Source organism: Dipodomys spectabilis, unplaced genomic scaffold, assembly GCF_019054845.1.
Source record: "Dipodomys spectabilis isolate Male_0828 unplaced genomic scaffold, ASM1905484v1 ptg000002l, whole genome shotgun sequence".
NCBI classification, from domain to species: domain Eukaryota; kingdom Metazoa; phylum Chordata; class Mammalia; order Rodentia; family Heteromyidae; genus Dipodomys; species Dipodomys spectabilis.
In genome coordinates, this window is record NW_024870679.1 from 26,873,821 (window position 1) to 26,897,534 (window position 23,714).

At 36.8% G+C, this 23,714-nt stretch overlaps 1 long non-coding RNA gene across 1 annotated transcript; it reads left to right on the forward strand.

Moving 5' to 3' along the window:
• Window positions 1-383: 383 nt before the first annotated feature.
• On the forward strand, window positions 384-23,323 carry LOC122107531. Its single transcript, XR_006147365.1, has 3 exons — window positions 384-394; window positions 14,766-14,769; window positions 22,877-23,323. It is a non-coding gene; the product is annotated as an uncharacterized LOC122107531 (long non-coding RNA).
• The last annotated feature ends 391 nt before the right edge of the window (window positions 23,324-23,714 follow it).

Sequence of the window (23,714 nt, forward strand, 5' to 3'; positions counted from 1 at the left end):
GGGGGAGGATTGGGGGGGGCGGGAGGGGGGAGGATGGGAAGGGATGGGAAGGGGAAACAAAGGAGGAGGCTACAATGCTTGATAAGAAATGTACTCATTATCTTGCCCATGTAATTGTAACCCCTCTGTACAGTATTTTCACAATAAAAAATAAAAATTAATTTTAAAAAAGAGAGAAATTGTGAAGATATTTCTTCATTGAAGAGAGCTAGGGCATGTGTCCCATCTTCCTGTAATCTGAAACCTAATTAGATCCTTTTCAGAGTCTTCCTGGGAATGTAATTTATTTTCCTTGTATCTAGGATACGATGGAGTGCTTCCTGATGCCTTGAAATTTTCATACACACAAACAGCCTTAGTAGAAACTGGTGGAAAAATCAAAGGAAAGTTATTGGTCATTGATGCTGACCAGAAGTTGACAGTGGCAAAGCTTTGCTATATGTTTACAGAGTCCAGATGGGTACCCTGCAGGAGGGCCCCTGTGAACATTGTTATTAGACTCTGTCATGTCCAGATAAACCAACTAGAAAGGAAAAAGCCACAGCAGAGAGACGTCTCAAATTATTTCAGCCAGTACTCTGCATAGATATTTCAGTAAATAAAAATATAGGTTAATTATTGCTACTCTGCTTCATTTATTGTATGAAACTTAGGTAAACATAAAGAGCTTGATATCATGACACACTCCTTTCACAGCACACATGTGAGTCCAAGTCCTTTTGGTCATTTATCACCCTTAAGTCTTGCTCATCTACCTATGTAGCCTTCTATAGGCATCCAATATCATGCATCAGTTTACCCTCAAAAAAAATTGCATTTTTAAGATGTTGCTATTTTGTCTATAAAAGTCGTTCATTTTTTCACACAAATTTCTAAACATGAACAGATATTTTATTCATCTATTTTCTCTTCTAATTATTTCAGTTTTTTCATTATTTCATTTTTTATTTTTATTTTCTTTTTCTTTTTCTTTGTGTGTGTGTGTGTGTGTCTGGTCATGGGTCCTGAACTCTGGGCCTGGGCGCTGTCCCTCAGCTCTTCAGCTCAAGGCTAGCGCTCTACCACTTGAGCCACAGCACCACTTCCGGCTTTTTTCTTTTTGCTTTTGTGGTGCTGAGGAATCGAACCCAGGGCCTCGAGCATGCAAGGCAAGAGCTCTACCACTGAGCCACCTTCCCAGCCCCTTTATTTTCTTTTTTATTACAAAGGTGATATACAGAGGGGTTACAGTTACATAAGAAAGAAAATGAGTAAATTATCAGTGTTACTCCCTCCCTCATTGTTCATTATTTTTTTAAAAAAAACATGCCACAGCAAATAGTATCTTTGTTGTTGATTTGTTGGTTTGTTTTTATCGGCACAGATTAATTGTACAAAGGGATTTGATTATGATATTTTCAAACACATAGTTGTACTTTAATCCTATCCATCTTCACTGTAACTCTTCTTCCCTTTTCCCATTGTTGACAATTTTATTGAGTTTCATTATCCTATCTCATACATGGGTATAATGTATTTTCATCATATTCACCACTCACCATGCTTTCTTTCCCTTTCCTCTTCAAATTTCTTCCCCCTGCCAAGCAATCCCTCTTTTTTAGTTCTAACTTCTACATGTAATAGAGGGCATGTGAGGGCTGGGAAGGTGGCTCAGTGGTAGAGCACTTGCCTTGCATGCTTGAGGCCCTGGGTTCGATTCCTCAGCACCACAAAAGAAAAAAGAAAAAAGCCAGAAGTGGTGCTGTGGCTCAAGTGGTAGAGTGCTAGCCTTGAGCTGAAGAGCTGAGGGACAGCACCCAGGCCCAGTGTTTAGGTCCCACGACCAGACCCCCCCCCCCAAAAAAAATAGAGGGCATGTGATTATTTGTATAAGTCTAGCTTATTTCATTTAACATAATAATCTACATTTCCAATCATTTTCTAACAAATAAAATAATTTCATCCTTCTTTATATATGGGGGAAAATACTCCTATATTTTAGTTGTGCTTAGTAGGTCATGTCTGTAAATCCCAGGTACTCAGCAAGGGGGATTGATAGAGTCACAGTTTGAAACAAGCTTAGCCAAATCTTCCATCTCAACAGGTAAGCCGGGCACAGTAATATGAGCCTGTGAACTGAGGAAGGCACAAGAATTCCCTTGTGGTCTGAGAGAATGCAGGTCATAATTTCAATGTTTCTGAATTTGGACAAGTTTGCTTTGTGACCTAAAAAGTGGTCTATTTTGGAAAATGTTCTGTGTGCTGCTGAGAAGAATGTGTATTCTGATGCTGCTGGGTGAAATATTCGGTAGATGTCTGTTACATCTACTTCATCTTTGCAGTTGTTTAGATCTGTGGTTTCTCTGTTGAGTTTTTGCCAAGTTGATCTATCTAGTGGGGATAGTGGTGTGTAAAAGTCCCCAACAATTAATGTCTTTGGATCTATGTGAGATTTGAGGGAAAGTAGTGTTTCTTGGATTAAATTTGGGTGCTCCATTGTTTGGTGAGTAGATATTTAGAATTGTAATATTCTCCTGAAAGAAAGAGCCCTTAATTAGTATGTAGCGACCTTCTTTATCTCCTCATGAATTTTAATTTGAGGTCTGTTTTATCTATTAGGATTGCAACTCCCACCTGTTTATAGGGGCCATCTGCTTGGTAGATTTTATTCCATTCTTTCTATTTCAAAATATGTTTGGTTTGTGGGCAAGGTGTGTCTCTTGAAGGCAGCAGATAGAAGGATCTTGCTTTTTAATCCAACTAGACAGCCTATGTTGCTTAATTGGAGAGTTAAGTCCATTAATGTTGAGCGTTAGGACTGAGAGGTGTTTGGTAGTTCCTGCCATGTTAACAACCTTCTTGGGGTTTCTGTGACAACTGGGTTCTTCCTATGGTTCTTGGATTCTCAGTTAGGATGTGGTTTCTTGGCCTTTATTGTGCTCTTGTTGTTGTTTTTTTTAATTTTTTTTATTGTGAACATACTGTACAGAGGGGTTACAATTACATGGGCAAGATAATGAGTACATTTCTTATCAAGCATTGTAGCCTCCTCCTTTGTTTACCCTTCACATCCCTTCCCAGCCTCCCACCGCCCCCCTCACCCAATCCTCCTTCCCCCCCACCAAAGTTGTAAAGTTCGTTTTTGACATGACAACTTGTACTTCTCATTGTTACAAGGTGGCCACCTGTATCCTTAAACGATTTGTTTTTCCCCTTCTCCTCCACAAATTATACCGACATCAAATACAGTGAAAGCAGGGGTTATACTGTGGGGGAGGGACATACAAAGCAACAAAAAAATAATCTTATAAATGCATTAGAAACAAATGCATGAAAGAAAAAATTTAAATACATATCTACGGGTTCATTTTCCTAACATCACATTATCTGACCTTTTCTGCTTGACTCATACATGTACTAGATATTGCAAAAAAGGGAAACCATGGGACCTATGTTTCTTTGGGCTTGGCTTACTTCACTTAATATAATTTTTTCCAAGTTTTTCCATTTCCTAACAAATGGGACAATGTCATTCTTTCTGATGGAGGCATAGAATTCCATTGTGTATATATACCACATTTTCTTGATCCATTCATCTACTGAGGGGCATCTGGGTTGGTTCCATATCTTAGCTATGGTAAATAATACTGCAATAAACATAGTTGTGCTGGTAGCTTTAGTGTGGTCTTGTTTGTAAACATTTGGGTAAATGCCCCAAACTGGGATTGCTGGGTCATAGGGGAGCTCTATATGAAATCTTTTGAGGAACTTCCATACTGCTTTCCAAAGTGGTTGAACAAGTTTACATTCCCACCAACAATGAAGTAACGTTCCCTTCTGTCCACATCCCCTCCAGCATCTGTTGTTATTAGAGTTCTTGATTTTTGCCATTCTAACTGGGGTGAGGTGGTATTTGTTGGTTTTTTATGTGTAGAACATCTTTAAGTATCTTTTGTAGGGCTGGTTTGGTGGAGATATATTTTTTTCAGTTTTTCTTTGCTATGGAAGGTTTTTATTTGACCTTCCGTTATGAAGGAGAGTTTAGCTGGGTACAGTATTCTTGGTTGATAGTTGTTTGTCTTTAGGGCATGGCATACATCATTCCAGGCTCTTCTTGCTTTAATGTCTCTGCTGAGAAATCTGAGGTGATTCTAATTGATTTCCCTTTATAGGTGATTTTCTCCTTGACAGCTTTAAGGATCCTTTCCTTGGTCTGAATTGATCCTGTGCGGATTATAATGTGACAGTGGGATGTCCTGTTCTGGTCTGGTCTATTTGGGGTTCTGAAAGCTTTTTGTATTTGAGTAGACCTATATTTTTGCTTATTTTGGAAGTTCTCTGCTAGGATCCTGTTAAATAAATTTCTTAAACCATTAACTTCTGTCTCTAGGTGCTCCTCTACACCCATTATCCTCAGATTAAGCCTTCTGATGGTGTCTTGGATTTGTCTTGGATTGTTGTGTCTTCTTTCTCTATAATATATAGGCAGTTTTCAATCCCAGAGAATGGATCCTCTGCATGGCCTAACCTACTGTCAAGACTTTTTACTTTGTTTTTTATTTCCTTTTCTTCTAATTGGTCAGCTTTGATGGTTTCAAATTCTTTGTTGAAACTTTGTTTTAATCTTGTATGAACTTCTTTACTTCCTTAATTTGGTCTTCAGTGTTTATTCTCAAATCACTTAGTTGATTGGTTATGGTTTTCTTGGAATCCCTTTCCTTCTGAGGGGCTCCATTCAGAATTTCCTTCGTGGTCTCCCTCGATTCCTTCAGCTGTCTGCTTATGGATTCCATGAATGCCTCTATTGATCTTTGTCTATTCTCATCCCGCTCAAGCAATTCCTGTATTACTCTTTGATTAGCTTCCTCATGCTCATGTAATTCCTGTATTTCTCTTGCACTGTTCTCAGCCTGCTCAGGCAATTCCTGTATGAATCTTTGAGTAGCTTCCTCACATTCATGAGATTTCTGTATTAATTTTTGGTTAGCCTCATCATGTTCATGAAATTCCTGTATTAATTTTTGGTTACCCTTGTCTGTCTCCCTATCATGCACAGTCTTTTCATTCACCATTTTTACCACTAGTGTTTATAGAGCTTTTCTGGATTGTTCATTAACTGTTCTGTCACCTGATTATCATGAGTGGGAGTTGAGATACTTGGACTTGCCATTTTTCGTGTGTTTCTCCGGCTTGTTCTACCCATTGGTATGAAAGTAACACCAATTTTGTGCTAGAACACTATTTTAAGGCAAGCATCAACCAGACTCCTGTAGTTGCACAGATTGATTGATGTAGTCAAAATGTCTACAGATACAATCTATTTCAGCAGATACAATCTAATTCAACATCAAACAACTATGGATTCATGGGCTAAGAACGTCAAAGAGGGATTCAGAAGACCAGAAATTAATAGGTTTAGGTAGAATTGAAGAGAAAAATAGGACTAGAGAATTGTGGAGAGGTAAAAGGAAAGAGTGAATTTAACCAAGCCCTAATTTCAGAGAGGAAATGGATATAACACAATGAAAGGAGGAGAGAAATAAAGAAACAAGAAAAAAATGAAAAAAACAAAAATTTAATGAAATACTAAAGAATTATGTAAGTATAAAGAAATAATACTGATGGGAGAATAGGATAGAATGAGAGGAGAGATAAAAAGGGAAAATGAAAAAATAAGAATAAAAAATTTTAAATGGAATACTTAAAAATTATATAAGTATAAAGAAATGATACTACTATTAAAGGAGTTAAGCCTAAGAGATTGTGAATTGAATAATCAATTTCTGAATTAAGTATGCACACAATGAAGGATAAGGTTTAATTATCAATGACAGGTATATACCTGGAGATAAGCAGAACAACAATTAAGTCAGGCAAAAAATAAGGACCAAAGGTTAAAAGAGGGTTAAAACAAACAAAAACAACAACACACAAATACCTAAAGTAAAAATTGTGAAAGAAAAGAAAAAAATAGGAAACAATTTTTTTAAAAATTTAAAAAGTTAGGTAGAAAAAAGAGTTCTTTTTTTGGGGGGTGGGGGGAGATTCTTGTATCTCCCCTGTGTCCATAACCAGTCTCTTGGTGGAGTCTCTGGTTTGCTTGTAGTGTTTGGTTTTCCTGTGGCTTGATTGGTTTCTTAAATCAGTTTGAGCAGGCAGAAAGCTCTGCCTTACCTTGGATTTGTGATCCTCCTCCCAGGCTAGTTCAGTGAGAGGGAGATCTGCTTTGAGTATCACAAAAGAGGGAGATGGTTGTTTCCTCGATGAGGCTGGGCTGTGGGTAGGTTTGAAGCCTATCAGCAGTCAGTAGCTTTTCCCTGAGGGGCTAGCTCCTAAGACACCCACAGAACCCAGCCTGGAGCCATTCTCAGGGTTTACATTTACTGAGTTTCAATTGTTTTACTTTTACCCCTCCTGCTGCTGAGTCTGCCCCTAGGCTGCAGTGGGGAGAGGCAGTGAAGAAAGTCACTCCTCTGGGGGCAGAGCCGTCTCTGCCTGGGATGGGCAACTTTCCCCTGAGTACAAGTGAGCAGGACAGGGCAGGTTCCTGTGATCTGGTGAATGGCTCTTATTGTTTTCTTCCAAGGCCTGAGTTGGCGCTAGCTGCTTGGACCAGGGTTTTGTCAGTATCAAAGATGGAGTTCTTCTCTGGTGGTGGGGGAGGGGCTACCTTCCCACTACTGTTTGTGAGAAGGAGTGACGATGTTTTGGGGTTACTCCTGCCAGTCTCTTGGTTTCCAGGTCTTCCATGGTCTGTGATCAGCATGATGAAGATTTCTGCTCCTTGTCAGTTCTTGCTGGCAGTGAGTAGAATCCACTCACACACTGCGTCTCTTGCCTTTGTCCCACGCTCTCTCTGTTGATATGGCCATGGCAGCCACCGCCACTGCTGCTGTGGTAGACACTGGCAAGTGCTCAGATCTGTCTCCTTAACCAAGCTGCCTGAATTTTTCCTCTCTGGCTAAACCCTCTGTACTGTGATGACACAGTTGGTGTGATTCTCTAGCCTAGGAGTATTTGCTGGAATACTAAAACTGCTTTCTATGAGAGAGCTTGTTTAGCCTCCAGCTTCTCCTCTGCCATCTTCCTTGGGACTCTTGCCTCTCTCTCTCTTCTACACTGCCATCTTGGACTTTCATTATACATAAACATCCTTATCACTTTTGTTGAAATACTGTTGTTTTCTTTGTCATGATCTTTGTGAGGGGGACAAGTGACCTCTTTGGCTGTCAGACTGGTGTAATCTCTTCCATCTCTACATCCACCATAACAGGGATTGCTTTTCCACGTGAATTTTGATGGTGACACAACTCAAGCCATAGTCATTCATTATTCTATTCTACAAATTTCAATACTCATTATATATACACATTACTCTATACTGTTGCACAGGAAAAAAACACTAACTATTGTTTTATACATGCTGCAACAATAGTTCTCCCTCATTACTACATGTGCTTGCTTCAGAAACCCAGTGGCCCTTGGGAAGCATCTCCATAGTGTAATCATCATACCAGCTCTACACCATTGTTTGCCAGCTCTCTCCTGCCTTCATTTAGAAAAGCATAAAACTCAAGAAATGAGCTCTCATGACTTCAGTTTATGCTTTCCTCATCCCTACCTCTCATTATAGTCTTAAGCTCCATTATCTGATAGAAACTCTTAGAGCAACACGATCTGCAGCACCATTGGGAAGCAATGTGCTTTCCTTCCATACTCCTTGCCCCATTTCTCCCAGTTTCTATAAATGGTACTGACAAAAGTGATCACTTCTGTCAGAGGCCAGACTGTTCTTTGAGGAACTGACATGACAAGGTTCTATCTGACTGGTTTCCGGAGACTTCTATGTACTTCATTTTGACAAATTTCCATTCATACTAGAAATAGTTTCATTGCACTCATAAACTGATGCATTGAATTGGGCCCCCGCCTTTGTACAACTACCTAAAGATTAGTTGTTGTTGTTTTTTTAATTTAAAAAGAAATAGCTTCTTTTCTCGCTTGGAATTTTAAGCCATAAATTAAGTTAATAAATATTCCTGATCAACAAATCAAGTCATCTCAATTACAAGTCAAGAGCTTCCCTTGCCTAAATAACTTCACATGTTTTATTACTTAGTGCTTGTTCTGTCCATGTACAACACTTCTGATTTAAAAGTAAAAAGCACATCTGATGGATTTTTCTCTGAGTCTGTTTGCTCATCACTAGCTTCATTTCCACTTTAAAGCTTTCAAACTGATTTCCAAAGTATCTATTATAGTAATCTTTGCCTTCTGAGTTCAAATGCATTTTGACGATTAATATGTATTGAACAAATACACACCAAAAAGATCAGATTAATTTTATTAGTGACTAATATATTTGTTTGCTCTATAAAGGGTAGGCCTTTTGGGATTCTCACATTTTTGTCAAAGAACATAAGCATAAGAGAAGTCAATATTTCCAAAACATCAAATATTTTGATTCCAGGAATGTACTACTAAAGAGTTCAAAAGATAATTGGATAATGATGATTAGAAAATCCTTAGTAAAGATCTTTCAGTAGTGGATTTTAATTGAATTATTTCTAGACACAGAATAAAAATCCTCCAGTTGCTGAAAATAAGTTAACAAAATAACAGTAAAGTTGTGAAAACAAAGCAAATCTTGGAATATTATGTGCAGATGAGTGTGGAAGAAATAACATATTTAGCCCATAGTTTACTTCTTTTTTCTTCCAGAAATGCATTCATTTTCTGAATTACTGAACTTAGATCCAAGATAGATTTTTGGGAGCAGAGGAATGGAAAATGTAAAGAAAGAATAAGGAAGCATTTTGGTTTACTTCCATATCAGGAGGGAGAAGAGAGAAAAGTTGCCAGATTGAGGATGTAGAATTAGTAATCAGTAATCCCTATAATCTATTTCCAGTTTAGAAGTAGCTCAAACCTGGAACTCTTCTAGTCTTTTGTATTTATTTCATGTACTAATTCATCAGTATCCATCCAATATTGGGGTTTTCTTTACTAAAAGTATGAATATCTTATTTTAAAGCTGTTTACATTGTTTTACATGGATTGCAGCTATGTGTTCTAATCACCATACAACTAAATCTTCTCAATGTTATTTCCAAAAATAATCATTCCTTTGGAAAAATACACTTCTTTTTAGAAAGAGCCTATTAACTTACTTGGTACTATTTAATTTTATGTCAATTCTATGCAGATACCTTTGCATACATACTTTGTGTATTGGTAACTGAGCAGACACTGAGTTAGATACACCCTTTACGGGAGTCATGGTTGTATTAAGGCAAAACAATGCAGAATTTGACATTTTTGACCCACATCTTTTATTTCATGGAGATGTACCCATCTCTTAGCAAAGGCGATATTTGCTAAAGTTCTTTTTTTTTCAAGTTTAGTATCAAAACATAAAATTATTTCTGCTGGTTCACTGAATTCTCCTTGCTTGACAAGCATCTATTTAAAATTATTGTTTAAAAACTGGGTTAAGAACAGATGCTGGCTCAGATGTTGGGGAAAATGCACCCTAATACACTGGTACAACTACTGTGGAAAGTAGTTTGTATATTTTTCAAAAAAAGAAAAGAATAAATAAAGCCTAGAACTACCCTATGATAGAGTGATACCACTCTTGGATGGACCTGGAAAAAATTGTAAGTGAAGGACGTCAGACCTAGAGAGACAAAGAATACATGCTTTCTACAGAAAGGAACCTTACTTCATTGTTGGTGGGAATGTAAACTTGTTCAACCACTTTGGAAAGCAGTATGGAGGTTCCTCAAAAGACTCCACATAGAACTCCCCTATGACCCAGCAATCCCACTTTTGGGCATTTACCCAAATGATCACAAACAAGGCCACACTAAAGCTACCAGCACAACTATGTTTATTGCAGCATTATTTACCATAGCTAAGACATGGAACCAACCCAGATGCCCCTCAGTAGATGAATGGATCAAGAAGATGTGGTATATATACACAATGGAATTCTATGCCTCCATCAGAAAGAATGACATTTCCCCATTTGTTAGGAAATGGAAAGGCTTGGAAAAAATTATATTAAGTGAAGTAAGCCAGGCCCAAAGAAACATAGGTCCCATGGTTTCCCTTATTTGCAATATCTAGTATAGGTATGAGTCAAGCGGAAAAAGTCAGATAATGTGATGTTAGGAAAACGAACCCTCAAATATGTATTTTAATGTTTTTGTTTCTTTCACGCATGTGTTTCTAACGCATTTATAAGATTATTTCTTTGTTGCTTTGTATGTCCCTCCCCCACAGTGTAACCCCCGCTTTCACTATATTTGATGTCAGTATAACATGTGAAGGAGACGGGGACAAACAAGTTGTTTAAGGATTCAGGTGGACCTGTTGCAACAATGAGAAGTACAAAATGTCATGTCAAAACCAGCTTTACAATGTCGGTGTGGGGGGGGGGGGGGTATGATTGGGTGGGGGGGAGGGGGGAGGCTGGGAAGGGAGGTGAAGGGTAAACAAAGGAGGAGGCTGCAATGCTTGGTAAGAAATGTATGCATTATCCTGCCCATGTAATTGTAACCCCTCTGTACAGTATGTTCTCAAATAAAATAAAATTAAATTAAAAAAAAAAAAAGAATACATGCTTTCTATCATATGCAGAAACTAAATCTGGTTTATATAGGATCATATGCATATGTACACCAATATATTAACTAAAGTATGGTATAATAAGGAAAAATTCAAATCTTTGAACAACTATCTTACAGTCTAACAAAATGAACACCAGAAAGTTAGTACTTGAAGGGTATGAGGTCCAGCAGAAGTGGGTAAATGAATAAAGAGAAGAAGGATGAAAGAATGCAGTAACTTTATTCAATGCATATATGTGACTAGGAAAATTAAGGAAATGGATAGTGCTGGGAGAATTGGGGGAGAAAGACAAAAGGACGACATTGATCAAAACGCATTGTACTCATAAACCAGTATGGTAAATTGAAATACAGATAGTTAAATTAGAATAAAAAAAGAAAAATAGGTAAGCTATATAAAATAAAATTTGGGTTGAGATTATGTTTTAAGGCCAGGTGCCTATGACTCACACCAGTAATCCTAGCTACTTGGGAGGCTGAGATCTGAGGATTTCAGTCAAAGCCAGCCAGGGCAGGTCAAAGCAAGCCAGGGCAGGAAAGTCTGTGAGATTCTTATCTCCAATTAACCACCAGAAAACTGGAAGTGGTACTGTGGCTAAAAGTGATAGAGTGCTAACCTTGAGGGAAAAAGCTCAGGGACAGCTCCCAGGCCCTGAGTTCAAGCTCCATGATTGACAAAAATAAAAATAAAAACTACATTTTGATTTTTCTGTGGTAAAGCTATATGTTAAGTCCCCTAATTCTTTAAATTTTACATTGGGTATTTACAATGTGAAGTAAGCTATGAGATTCTTGGAGTGAGAAATGCCATTGTAGCTAAGCCACAAGGAAACCTACACTCATAGGCAGCTGACATTCCCTGGAAGGTAGAAAAATCTTTCCTTCCTCTTCAAGAATGACTAGTAAAACAATCCATTTGTAGTTGACAGTTTCTAGTCCTGTTTCACTTATTCATAGGTTGATGACATTGTTTTCAATCCTTTTTTTTTTCTTTGTCTCAGGCTCTTAAAGAGTCAACAGAAACCACTAAAATTAGTAGTCGTTTTTGGTAAATGGTGAATAATATGCTCCTTTGAACACCTCAAATTGTAGACCAGGCTTGAATTAGTCATTTAGTTTTCAGTTAATTAACCATGATCACAAGTTGTGATAACTATGATATTATAATTGTGATGGAGATTTTATTTTGCCTGACATACATTATCCTCACGTATCTGACAGTGACTAAAATTTAATCTTTCATATTTTTAGGAATTCATGTCCTAAAGGAACTCTAAAAAACATAGAAGGAACTTAAAGAGGCATAAAAGAAACCTGTTTTTCAGCCTGGAATAAATATTAAATCCTTATTAATTTTTTTTTGTTTTCCATGCTCTATTTCTACCTTACTTATAAAAGGCCCATTTTATACAGCATGCTTTCCACTGGCTACCTTATGTTACTAATCCTGGGAACCTGTTTCCTTGAATTTCTGGGCTAACTGTATGTACTTTGAGTACTGATCAATTTTTTGACTTGATTTGCTGTAGGAAAAGCAACTCAAAGAATTATATATAGCTAAAGAGAACTACAGACAGGGCCTACTTTGTAGTAGACAAAAGTTGGCTGCAGATTTCTCACTTCCATTTCAGAGAGTAGCAACATTTTCCTCCCTAGCTGTTTTCCATTTATCACCTCTCACTTAATGATAATCTCAGACACTCAAAGATGAAACCTTTGGAACATGAGAACAAAACATATAGTTCTTATGGAACAAACAAGTAAACTTAGAAAATAAAGTGATACAACCCAGATGCCACTCCGTAGATGACTGGATCAAGGAAATGTCATATATATATATGTATTTAATGGAATTCTGTTTCCATCAGAAAGAATGATACTGCTCCATTTGTAAAGAAATGGAAAAACTTGGAAAAAAACTCATATTAAGTGGAAAAGCCAAACTTAAAGAAACATAGGTCCCATGGTTTCCCTTATTTGTAATAATTAGTATGTCTAGGATAGTCCTAGCAGATGAACAGAATAGCTCAATAGTTATGTACATATAACCATATAAAATGATGCTAAATGAAATGAATTCCAAGACATGGATATAAGAAGTTTTTCTTTGTTATTGCTGTTTTTAATGTACTATATGATTTCTTGTTTCCCCTATTTCTTTTGATATTTTCTTTCCTTCCTTCCTTCCGGCTTTCCTTCCTTCCTTTCTTCCTTCCTTTTTCTTTCTTTCTTTCTTTTCTTCCTTTCTTTCTTTTCTTTCGTTCTTCCTTTTTTTTTTGCCAGTTTTGATTCTTGAACTGGAGACCTGGGCCCTGTCTCTGAGCTTTTTTGCTCACAGCTAGCATTCTACCACTTGAGGCACAGCTCCATTTCTGGCAGTTCAGTGGTAAATTGGAGATAAGAGTCTCATGGACTTTGCTGCCCTGGCTTGCTTTGAACCATGATCCTCAGATCTCGGCCTCCTGAGTAGATAGGGTTACCACATGGTACAGACTTCTTGTTGATATTTTTTAGGTTAAAAAAGTACAGATTATCTTTTAAACCAGATATAAAAATGTTTACTATCTCATTTTTATGCTACAGTTCAGTAATTCAGAGTAAAACTATTTAACATTCCTTTGACAAAAACTGATTCACTGAAGAGGCTCAATTATACTAGATTCTGTCTCCTTTTGCCTGAACAATGTATCAGTGCAATTCTCACCATTCTTAGTTTGCTTCTTTGTCTTGGGTTATCTTATTTTTCAGTTTGTGTGGTTTGGGTTTCTTTTTTTAATTTGTTTTGTCTGGTTTTGCTTTCCCTGCCATTGTTGTTCCCTAACATGATTTCCTGTGACATAAATATTTAATGGTATAATTATGATGTGATAGATGCACAATGCAACTCAGAATTCTGTGAGGCAATTTTTCTCTGCCTCACTCCATTGCAAAGTAGTGGTAATAATATCTGTTTCATGAGGGTGCATGGTTGAGGATTAGAAATGTCTACCAACTATAATGCTCAGGATGGAGATTACTTTAAAAATCCCTTGACACACAAATCTCCCTCTCCCAATGGGTATGAAAGTATATGAGTATCAACTTAATGCCAGATGGCTTTACTGTTCATGTCTTAAATCCAATTGTCCATTTTTTTAAAATATGCATTCATTCTTATTAATCATTTCTTAAATATATTTACAACATAGATTAAAAGCAGCTGAACATGTTTCTGGAGAAGTGAAAATGTTGAGTAGTATTTGTATATTCAACCATACATATATTCATATATATATATATATATATATACATGTGTGTCATAGAATCTTTCAGTCATTTTAATACTAGCCAAATGGAACTCTTATTAATGCTTCAGTATACAGTCCTATAAATTAGACAGTTAGAAGGCTCATTATAATTATTGTACAATACTTTTTTTTATAACTGCTCTGCAGCTTGGTTTCTAGGAGTTCAATATGTTCGTCCTGAACTTTTACTTTCTAGTGAACAGTTTCTTGAAGTATGGGGTTTTTTTTTGCTTATTTAAAATGATACAATAAACTTGTGAGGGTGGGAAGGGTAGAAGGAAAAAACTGTAAGACAGCAAGGGAAGGGGTGACATTGTCCAAAAAATGTACTTTTAACCTAACTTATGTAGCTATTACATCATCTTTATAATAACAATAAACATAAAAATAAATGACATGATACTGCCATGGTATAATCATGCCACAGTCAAAACCAAATTAAGCAATTGATACGTTTATGCATCTAAAAATCCAAACAAAAAATTATGACTTTTGAAATTTGATGAAGAAACCTATGTGCTAAATCTAATTAGCCTTAGAATATGAGCACAGTTGTTTGTTAATACCCATGGTAATGTTAAAAAGAGACTCAGAAATCTTAAGGAATATCAAATTGTGTACAGGCTATTTACACCCTCCTGAGAAGATCCACATCTGAATTCAATGTGAGGGGTTAAAGTATCAGCCCTTTGGAAAACAAAACTGCAGAACAAACCCAGATATATAGTAAAATATCACATCAAACATGAAGGCACTAATCTTCAGGAGAGCAAAATTTAAAATGTTGGGACTCAGCAACCACCTGCTATGTCCTCAACATCAGAACAAGGAATGACTTGTGTCAATATGAACAAAATATCATTAGGCAAGTTGAGTTCCAATCACAGGCTATACTTCAGGTGGTACTGATATTTTAAGTCATAATGATATTCTTGCATACTTGGATGTTCACTCGAAATCATAGTAAAATGTTGAATTTCCAGGGTCATTATTATCTTCTAAAGAATTACTGGTTGTGTTTGAGAAGTCAGCAGCTTTCAAAAGCAATGTTTTAATATGATAAATAATCTTCTTAAACATCTACAAGGATTTTTCTTCTAAGACTATAGATATTAAAATCTTTTTTCTGTTCTCTTAAGGTTCCTTATTCCACAAATAAGGAATGTGGAAGGTTGTTAAATACATGTTAAGGTCCCATAGGCAAAGTTGTCAGAATGAACTTCTGCCTGGATTCTGGTTTTTTTGGTGCAGGCCAACCAATCCACAATGGGTTTATATTGTAGTAAAATGTGAGTTGTACTGGGCTTAAATCAACAACCAAACAGCCTATATCCATAGGAAGAGAAGAGGATCCAACAGCATGTTTGGGAAACATGGAATCCAAAACCAGCTGATTCTAAAGTTGAACTTCATCCATACACAAAGGCTCAGACACCAAACAAACCCATCCCTTTTCACTTCTGAGACTTGGAAAACTCTTCCTGATCACCATAAGCTTCTGATTAGTGGATTAAGGGTGGGGAAGTATGTACCGCAAGTCAGAACAACTCAGGAGGCATAACTTGATATTCTGGCAAATTTTACCTTCTGGGAAATGTCATTATTTCATAAGCTTTTATTAAAGTATCATACTTCACAATTTCAATAGCTGTCTAACCACAATTTAGAAAGCAAATGTCTATGAATAACTTCTAATTCTAATTTGTTAATTCTCAGGGCATTTTTGAGCTCTCTGTTTTACATTGTCTTTCGAGTATCTGTGAGGAAATCACCAATTTTATAAAAGTAAACTCATAAAGTGGTGACAAATGTCACAATCTTAAGAAAATTATCTCTCCTTGATGTCTTCCAGATTTCTAATCATAAACTGAGTTCATATAAGTCACCGAGACCAGTGGTACAGTCTTCTCTAGCTAGTAGAACAATGCCTTGCAAAATGCCATGTTGGCTTTATTTTTATAGTTTCTCCTGTTTTTTTTCCCCTTCCTGACCTCAGATATGCCATTTATTTGCACTGGAACTGGAAATATTGTATTAAGAAATGACTTTAGAATAAGATTTTGTGTCTATGCCTACTATTTAGGTTCCATCTACTTATTATTCTTAGCTGTCATTCTAATTACTTTGAGTAAAACTCATATTACTACACTTGTCTCAGGAGAAAAGTATTAATATCACATTTTATTTGGAAAATAAATATCTCCCTAGAAAGCCAAAAACTGATTAAAGATTTATTTAGCTACAGTGGGGAATTATTTTAACACCAACTGGAATCCAACAAGAGTGGAAAATATGGTATTAAAGAAGAGTGTAAAAATTGGAAGTGTTGGAAGGAAAATGTAAAACTAATCCAGATGGCCTCAAACTCTCCCTTTAAAAAAGGAACCAATAAAAGAAAGAAAAGCTTTGGCTAGAGTGATAAAAATAAACAACATTCCCAGAGATTAATATGGGAATTCTGCTTGTTTACATTGTGAGAAAACTCCTGAAACCGGTAAGAGATTTAAGACAAACTAAATCTTTATTTTTGAATACAGTATTTTATTGCTGATGCAGGACAGTGCATATTCTACCCACTTTCTGAACACATTTTCCAACTCTAAATTATTTAAAGTTATTATTAAAGTAGGAAATTAGTATATGAGTACAATTGTATCAAAATTGTGAACTTTCACATGCTCAAAGATTGCCTTGCTTCTTTGTATGTTTCCAGTCATGCCAATGGCTGCCTGGCCTGGTTGAGTGGGCCAACCATTCCCAAAGCATGTTCTTCAGATTCACAGTATCTGGGATCCTACTATGAATAAAATTCCCTACACCCACCCAGACTGACTGAATTAGTCAGTGGACGGGCTCAGCAATCTAATTTCATAATCTCATATAAAATGAATGCATGTTAGTATTTGTAAACTGAGTTAAAAATTCCATCCCTGAATGGGTCCATTCCTATCAATTTAACACAACGTAACTTCTTTGTGCTTCTTATCCGACTGAATTGTTTCCTTCCAAATTTCCTATGTTGAAGTTCAAACCTCCAACTTACTTAGAATTTAATTTTTTTATCAGTAGGATCTATACAGAGAAATTAAAGTTACATATAGTCACTAGAATGAGTCCCTAATCTGTGTTTATGACTGCTGTCTTTGTAAGAGAAGATTGAAGCTTTCATACACCTAGAGCAAAGACCATGTAAAGACAAAGTAAATAGATGCTATCTGCAAAATAAGGAGACACTTCTCTAAAGAAGCAACCTTAACCATACACAGATCGCAGACAGGCCTGCCTTGTTCTGTTGCTCGAAATCATCCAGTCTAGCATCCCTAGCAAACAAAGCTTCTTCTTAACTCAGTTGGACCATTTGGAAAGTCTATGCACTTGGCCACAACAGACATCTGGCAAAGGGGGATGGGAGATAATGTTATAACAGGTGATGCTGATCAAAATGCAGCAAACACATAAACTGCTTTGTTAAATGACAATGTACAAATACTTAATGATATTTTTCTTTTTTTTATTTTTAAATTTTATTGTAAAGATGCTGTACAGAGGGGTTACAGTTACATGAGTAAGGCAATGAGTACATTACTTGTCGATCATTGTTACCCCTTCCCTTCCTTGTTGTGGTCCCACACTCCTCCCTATCCCCCATTCCTTCCTTCCAAAGTTGAAAGTTCATTTCCCATATACTGTCCTGTGGGTATCCTTGTTGTGAAGAAAAAAGAGGAGAAATGTTACTAAATAAAATTATCTTCTTTACTAGAAAATCGAACGATAGTTCTTAATGTCATCATTAAATACTAAAGTAATGATTTTTCTAAAATCATCTTATGGCCTAAACTATCATTCCCTAGACTGAGTTTATGACACAGGCCAAGTAAAGGCCAAAAGCTAAAAAGCCTAATGGAATATACCCAACATAATATTCTACAGAAGAGGAAGAGAAGGAGGAGGAGGAGGAGGAGGAGGAGGAGGAGGAGGAGGAGGAGGAGGAGGAGGAGGAGGAGGAGGAGAGGAGAAGGAGGAGGACAAGGAGGAGGAGGAGGAGGAGGACAAGGAGGAGGAGGAGGAGGAGGAGGAGGAGGAAGAGGAAGAGGAGAAGAAGAAGGAGAAGAAGGAGAAGGAGAAGGAGAAGAAGAAGAAGAAGAAGGAGGAGGAGGAGGAGGAGGAGGAGGAGGAGGAGGAGGAGGAGGAGGAGGAGGAGGAGGAGGAGGAGGAGGAGGAGGAGGAGGAGGAGGAGGAGGAGGAGGAGGAGGAGGAGGAGGAGGAGGAGGAGGAGGAGGAGGAGGAAGAAGAAGAAGAAGAAGAAGAAGAAGAAGAAGAAGAAGGAAGAAGAAGAAGAAGAAGAAGAAGAAGAAGAAGAAGAAGAAGAAGAAGAAGAAGAAGAAGAAGAAGAAGAAGAAGAAGAAGAAGAAGAAGAAGAAGAAGAAGAAGAAGAAGAAGAAGAAGAAGAAGAAGAAAAAGAAAGAAGAAGAAGAAGAAGAAGAAGAAGAAGAAGAAGAAGAAGAAGAAGAAGAAGAAGAAGAAGAAGAAGAAGAAGAAGAAGAAGAAGAAGAAGAAGAAGAAGAAGAAGAAGAGAAGGAGGAGGAGGAAGAGGAAGCAGCAAACAACCATCTAGGCATGGTGGCCACCCCTGGAATGGCAGCTAGTCAAGACAGGGCAAGGGGAGGATCGCTGTTTGAGGCTGAGTCTGGGAAAAAGCACAAGACTGAAAAAAAAAAAAAAAACAATTTGATTTAGTTTTATTTTTAAAATAGCTGAGAGAGTTGCTCAACTGGTAAAGCTCCTGCCTAGAAAGCACAAAGGACTGAGTTCAAACCCTAGTACTTCAAAAAGAAAAGACAAGATTATGATTGGCTAAGTTAGAACACTAGCTTATAAATTCCAACTTATATATCTAACTTTACTAATTTACAAATGATTAAATATAAATTACATGAAAATCAAAAAACACTTGAAGATGAAAAAAGCTTTCACTGCAGAAAATGCAAAGAAGGAAATGTTCATAATCTGAAGAGGAAAAATATTTTCTAAACAAAAATCAAATCAGATAATCCTTGAATATTGTTCTGCTTAAGCAAAAATACAAAACTCATTGCAAAATAAAATGGCAGCCTGAGTAAAAATTATTTACAACATGTATACAAAATAAATGGTTAATATATTTTAGGTACACAGTCCTCCTACAAGTCAATGAGAAAAATATTAACATATTAATATTGATAAAGTAGGGGAATGGAAATTCATGGAAGTACAAATGATTGAAGAATGAATGAAAAAAGTGCTCAGCCTCATTCGTACAAGTGGCACGGTTTATAGTTTAAATATTATTTATTTTTACCAAGTAGATTGGTCAAAGTTGAAGATTGATCAAACACAGAGTAGTGATGTCAGGAGCTGGGCATTTTCTTTTAGAATAGGTCACACTGCCCATTTTAGTACCACATATCAACACTTCAAATGAGTGTACCTTAACCCAGCAATTCCACATAGCTCAATTATAAAAGCATGAGAACGAATACCCTAAAAAAGCATCATGTGAAAGAAGGAAGAAACTAGAAACAAAATCAACTATTCATCAGTAAAAAATAAATAAATTATGACACATTTATCTTATGTAAAACTATGAGATACTAAAAATATTTTTGCATGTGATCACTAAATAAAAATTGCAGATCTAATATGTCTATTATGATGTTGCCTTTTTAAATTTTTATTTTATTGAAAAGATACTGTAGAGAGGGATTATAGTTACATGAGTAAGGCAATGAATTCATCTCTGGTCGAGCATTGTTACCCCTTCCCTTGTTGTTCTCCCACTATCCCTTCCCTCCCCTACACCCTCACTTCATAGCATAACACTTTTTAAATCTTTTCTGATATTTGAAAATTGTATCTTCTTTTTTTTGGGGGGGGGGGGTCCAGTCGTGGGGCCTGAACTCTCGGCCTAGGCGCTGTCCCTCAGCTCTTCAGCTCAAGGTTAGCGCTCTACCACTTGAGCCATAGCGCCACTTCCGGCTTTTTTCTTTTTGCTTATGTGGTGCTGAGGAATCGAACGCAGGACCTCATGCATGCAAGGCAAGCGCTCTACCACTGAGCCACCTTCTCAGCCCCATGAAAATTGTATCTTCATCATTTTTAGTTGATGTTTATGAAGACAAAGCAGCCATTCTGAGCAGTGACTCCTTTTTTTTTTTTTTTTGGTCCATGGGATTGAACTCTGGGCCTGGGCGCTGTCACTCGGCTCTTCAGCTCAAGGCTATCACTCTACCACTTGAGCCACAGCGCCACTTCCCATTTTCTGAGTGGTTTATTGGAGATAAGAGTCTTGGACTTTCTTGACCAGTCTGGCTTTGAACTGCAATCCTCAGATCTCAGCCTCCTGAGTAGCTAGTATTACAGGCAAGAAACACCAGAGCCTGATTTGAACAGTGACTTTTATGGCAACTTAGAATAGAGCAGGTGGTTTACAATTCAAGATTGCTAAGATTTAAGTCTAGCCAAGTTCCTGATTTACTTTATGAGCCTTCATGTTTGGATTTATGTGAAGAGACTGTTCTCACTTGGAGAAAGTAAAAGAAATGTAATTTGATATTGGACAGTTTCATAGCATTCAGTGACATGACACATAGCAGGGTAAATACAGGCTATCATAAGAAAATTTAAAATGCAAAAGCAAAAATACATGTGTTTCTCCCTTAGAGAAACAATCATTTCAAATGTAGCTGCAACTGTATTGTACAGAAACATATGTTTTCTATATTTTTAAGAACCTATATTTTCCCTGTATAGTCTATAGAGGGTTTGTTTTTGTTTTTGTTTTTGTTTTGGATTTTAGAAGTTCTTTGAATTAAGCACAACGCAAATGGAGTTCATTCTGCCTTATCTTTATGAATTACAAGAGTATACTCCTGAATACTTATGGAGAATAAACCCCCAATGTTTTCATGCCATTATGTTCCTTAAAAAATCATTTAAGGGACTGGGAAATGGTAGAGTGCTTGCCTTACATGCATGAGGCCCTGGGTTCGATTCCTCAGCACTACATAAGCAGAAAAAAGCCAGAAGTGGCGCTGTGCTCAAGTGGTAGGGTGCTCGCCTTGAGCTGAAGAGCTGAGGGACAGCGTCCAGGCCCAGAGTTCAAGTCCCACAACCGACTCCCCAACCCCCGCCAAAAAAAAAAAAAAAAGAATGAGGGAAGAATACAGTCAAAAATTCAACGCACAGACTACAAAATTAAGAGAAGTGAGAGAAGCGGTGGGTTAGGAGAGGTGGGTGAGAATGTTACAAAGGTGACACTGATAAATATGCTTCGCATTCATAAACTGGTTTGCTAAATGGCAAATCCTCTGCACAACTACTTAAAATAATATAAAGAAAGAAGAATTTTAAAGAAAAAAATGGATAGTATTCAAATGCTATTAAGAAGACAAGATGATTTTTAATCTGATATTGAAATAATTAGTGGGGCCTAACAGTTATTTTCCATTTTCCTGGTATAGCTCTAAGAAACACTTGCCTGCCCACATTGAAGTGAACAGGGTGTGTTGTTTGGGCCAGAGATACATAAGTAAATATGTATGCCTGCTATCAAGAAGTTTTAATAGCCTGTATTTGGCTCAGCATGCACTGTTTTCTTCTTTCTAGCATGACCAAAAACATAATGGTAGCTATTTTATCACTTACATGCCAGAAAAGTGATTACAAGGGCTAGTTCCCCTTCAGAGTGGACAGGAGCAATTGGAAAAACAAAAACCATATCACTGACATTTGTTGTTGTTGTTAGTGGTGGTGGTGGTGGTCCTGGGGCTTGAACTCTGGGCTTAGGCACTGTCCCTGAGCTCTTCAGCTTAAGGAGAATACACTACCACTTGTACCACAGTGCCACTTGCAGTTTTCTGGTGTTAGTTGGAGATAAGAGTCTTACAAACCTGAGACGTCTGTGTCCAGCTAGAATTGCCAAGTTTATATGATCTTCCTGAAAATAACCACTCTTGATAAACATTATTCCAAGTTTATTATAAAATCATTTTAAACTTGAAGCCAGTGAGCACTGAAATTACATGAGTTGCACACAGCTACAAACAGCAACATATACACATCACTATTTAATCCCTTATACAATCTGAGTATGAAAGCACAAAATACATTTCTTCACATAACAAGGAAAAACATATTTGACCTCTGATTATAATGTCTCAATAACAAGTTGAAATTCAACATTATTTTCCAGGTGGTGAATTATTCTGAAAACAGGGTAAAGAACCAAGAAAATACACATTACTACCCCTTGTTTATTTAATTATAGACAGTCAATTTGGAGCAATGTTGGTAAACAACTGAAGCTAGAAAGAATTTTTACAAAAGCTCTCTCTATATGTTTAACAAGTGCTCTTATTTAGGTTCTAAATTCAAATTATGCAGAACAATAAATCAGACTTTATTTTTAAGTCTGCAAGTGAGAAAATTGAGACCATTTGTCACAAAACAGAAGCATCCATATATGTGTGTCTTAACAGTTAGCTTTACAGACAATTAGAAGCAATTCTTCTGTCTCTAGAAAAATATTTAAAGAAAAGTTTTCTATTACCTACTTTAAACCATCAGTAAAAAGTCTCACGCTCTTAGAAGTGCTTATGGCCAATTACCAGTCATCATTCATTTTGCATTCACAACCACGAATACCATATACATTTTCATTTCCTTCAAAAATAAATCACATTTAAAAGTCCTGTTTTAGGCCTATGCACCACTTGCCTTGAAAAACAGAATTCTCTAGAAATCATTTGTGTGAGTAGTAGTATGTATTAATTAATATGATACTAATTAATGCAAAAAATCCACTTATTCTGAAGGCCTGGTAATAAATTTTAACACAGAGCTTAAAGCATTCAAATGGATGAAACTGTGGAAACTATTACTAATATTTGTTTGAAGATATCAGCACAAATATATTGCCACGTGCAATATTTAGAACAGTACTCCCAGCTAGGGTGCATTGTCCAGTGAGTTATCAAATCTCTGTGCTGCATTTACTGAACAGAAACAAAATTACAAAGTCAGAATTCACACTGTAGTCCTTGCTTTAACTGCTTTCTTTAAAAAGCCTAACATCAAGAAAACAGCCACTCTTTTACTAACTTTTTAAAATTTTTGGTGTTTAAATTATGGGCTTAACATTATCTTAAGACCAATTAGTTTTTCTGAAAGCAGATAATACTTACTCCAGAATGTATATCGTCATCCCTTTGCTCCCCAAAGTCTAGTATCTCACACAGGTTCAGATAGTACCCATGCAGAGAGACATGTACAGAATAACATAGTGGCAATAAATTACAATTCTGCCATTGTATTAGAAGGCCTCAGAGCCTCCAGGCTTCTCAATTGAAATTAGAGATGTTTATTCCCAACACCATGAGGAAGGGTAGAGATTGAGTTCTTTGACTTGGGTTCACACTCTTAAGTAAGTATGGGAAATAAATATCTGCTCTGAAAGTAGCCAACCCATCTGAAAATTCTGTGCTTGAAGTGCTCATGAACACATGAGAACATTTATGCAATGCAAGAGTTATCGCAAATTGCAGTAGCTTTCTTTTAGACGTATAATATACATGCATGCAGACACATATGCACTACAATAACCAATAGATTACTGTCAGCTTCAATTTATGTGCAAAAACTTTTCAACCCCATATTTAACTTGTACCAAGAAATTCTTCTAATTCAACATGGTAAATATTTCTCCCACATCTATCTAATGTACTTTTGTAAGAATGAACTCTGGCTGGAATATGTAGCTCAGTAGTAGATACTTGCT